The sequence below is a fragment of the Penaeus japonicus genome, unplaced genomic scaffold, assembly GCF_977035675.1.
Source record: "Penaeus japonicus unplaced genomic scaffold, GWHDUDI00000001_assembly GWHDUDI00000034, whole genome shotgun sequence".
In the NCBI taxonomy this organism is placed as follows: domain Eukaryota; kingdom Metazoa; phylum Arthropoda; class Malacostraca; order Decapoda; family Penaeidae; genus Penaeus; species Penaeus japonicus.
The window spans coordinates 24,696,872-24,699,477 of record NW_028234436.1 but is presented as its reverse complement, the minus strand read 5'-3'; the positions used below and the strand labels follow the sequence as shown (position 1 = coordinate 24,699,477).

At 34.6% G+C, this 2,606-nt stretch overlaps 1 pseudogene; it reads left to right on the top strand.

The window, feature by feature from the left end:
* Nucleotides 1-92: 92 nt before the first annotated feature.
* On the top strand, nt 93-1,286 carry LOC147467743 (uncharacterized; annotated as a pseudogene).
* Nucleotides 1,287-2,606: the final 1,320 nt, after the last annotated feature.

The window sequence follows — 2,606 nt, the reverse complement described above, 5'->3', positions numbered from 1 at the left end:
TCCTTAGAAAGGCAACAATGAAACTTTCCTGTCGGTACTGGCTGCCTTTTGGCCCCACTCATTGAGAGTGAGGAGAAATCTACGGGCGTGGGATGGGGGTGCGCGAGAATGCAAGGAAGAGAGCCAGCGTAAGGTGTAACCGAAGAGATCGCTTGTGTGAGATAATTAAGGAAGAAAAGCTCTTGGAATTACGCAATGAGGTCGGAGGGATGAAGTGAAGCGGATTGGGGCAACAACAGAGCACGGATTTCCCTTTTATAAAGATCTCAAACAGGAAGATTTTGAAAGAGACTCAAGTAAGGATATTGAAGAATCCAATGACGTATTGACAGCAGCTCCATTTGTGTCTGAGGATTTTGGGCCCAAGGGGTCATCAGATGAGGATCAGGAGGCGCACAGCGAAGGCAATGAAGAGCTTCTACATAGAAAAAGCGATAAGGAAAGGAAATGTGAAGTGTGTGACAAGAAATTTCCTTGTATGAGCAAACTCACGACTCACATGAGAGTACACACAAAGGAGAATCCGTATAGCTGTGAGGTTTGTGAAAAGACTTTCTCCCGTAAACATAATCAAATTTATCACATGAGAGTACATACAAAAGAGAAGCCATATATCTGTGAGGTTTGTGAAAAGGCTTTCTCCCGTAAATATAATCTAGTTCGTCACATGAGAATACATACAAAGGAGAAACCGCATTGCTGTGAGGTTTGCGCAAAGGCTTTCTCATATAAACACCTTCTCATTGTTCATATGAGAGTACATACAAATGAGAAGCCGTATAGCTGTGAGGTTTGCGAAAAGGCTTTTTCAAAGAAACAGAATCTAGTTAGGCACATGAGAGTACATACAAAGGAGAAGCCGTATAGCTGTGAGGTTTGCGAAAAGGCTTTTTCAAAGAAACAGAATCTAGTTAGGCACATGAGAGTACATACAAAGGAGAAGCCGTATAGCTGTGAGGTTTGCGAAAAGGCTTTTTCAATTGAAACAGAATCTAGTTAGGCACATGAGAGTACATACAAAGGAGAAGCCGTATAGCTGTGAGGTTTGCGAAAAGGCTTTTTCAAAGAAACAGAATCTAGTTAGGCACATGAGAGTACATACAAAGGAAAAGCCGTATACCTGCGAAGTTTGCAAAAATAATTTCTCGCGGAAACAATATCTAGTGGCTCACATGAGAATTCATACAAAGAAAAAGCGGTATAGCTGTAAATTTTGTAAAAAGACTTTCTCGCGGAAACAACATCTAGTTGTTCACAAGCGAGTACATATAAAGGGGAAACTGTAGAAACTATAGAAGTGAGGATTGCGATAATGAGGGCCTAGTAAGGCACATACAGAGGAAGAGCCGTATAACTATGATGTCACAAGAGAGTACGAACAAGACAAAAAAACATATGGTTAGTAATGCATTCACTCAGAAATGAGGCGACTTGTGGCTTCAGTGGCTCATTCTTAGCAAATGTTAATAAACAGTCATCCAAATTATATATGTTTTTTTCTTTTAACAGTAAAATTAGGATTGGGCTATTAACGATAATACTAATAGTAGTAATAATGGGAAAAAATAAGAAGGAATATGAACAATGGCAATAATGATGAAGATGATAAACATCTTAATGGTAATGTCATCATAAATTATATCAACCGATGATAATGTCATGAACGATTGTGCTGGCAATGTAAATATCAATGATAATTGTTATGGTAGAAATTCTGATGAAAATTTTAATATCAGGATAAAAATGACACTGACAACATTAATTATGTTATTGTTAATAAAATAGTAATGATAATTATAATGGTATTGATAATGATCATTATGAATGCAATGATAATCATAATAGTTATAGTAATTATAATGGTAATGATAATTATAATGGTATTGATAATGATCATTATGAATGCAATGATAATCATAATGGTTATAGTAATTATAATGGTAATGATGATTATGATGGTTATGGTAATCATAATGGTTATGGTAATTTTAATGGTTATGGTAATTTTAATGGTTATGGTAATAAAAATGGTTATGGTAATTATAATGGTTATGGTAATTTTAATGGGAAGGGGAGGGAGGTTGGGTTTTGAGGTTGATAATGTTGGTTAATGTGATTATATGGTTGGTATGTATATTGAATGGGTATGTATTTTATTTTGTTTTTGTATTGTTTATTGGTGTATGGGTAAGTATTTGGTTATGGTTATGTTATTAAGTGTTTAGGGTAAGTATTATGGTTTGGTTATGTATTTTGGGGTTGTTAGTTGAGTTGGGGGTTGGTATTATATTGGGATGTAATTGATTTTATGGGATTTTAGATTTTTTGGTTATTTTATAGGTTGAGTTATATATGGTTATGGTGATTAGTAATTGGTTATGGTTATGGTAATTATAGATGCGGTATGCGTATTTATAAAGGTTATCGTGGTTAGAATGTAAGATAATGGTTATGGTAATTATAGATGGTTTATGGTAATTATAATGGTTATGGTAATTGTAATAATGCGATTATGTAATTAGTGAATGGTTATGGATAATTAATGTTATGTAAGGTTTCTATAATGGTTATGGTAATTATAATGGTTATGGTAATTATAATGGTTA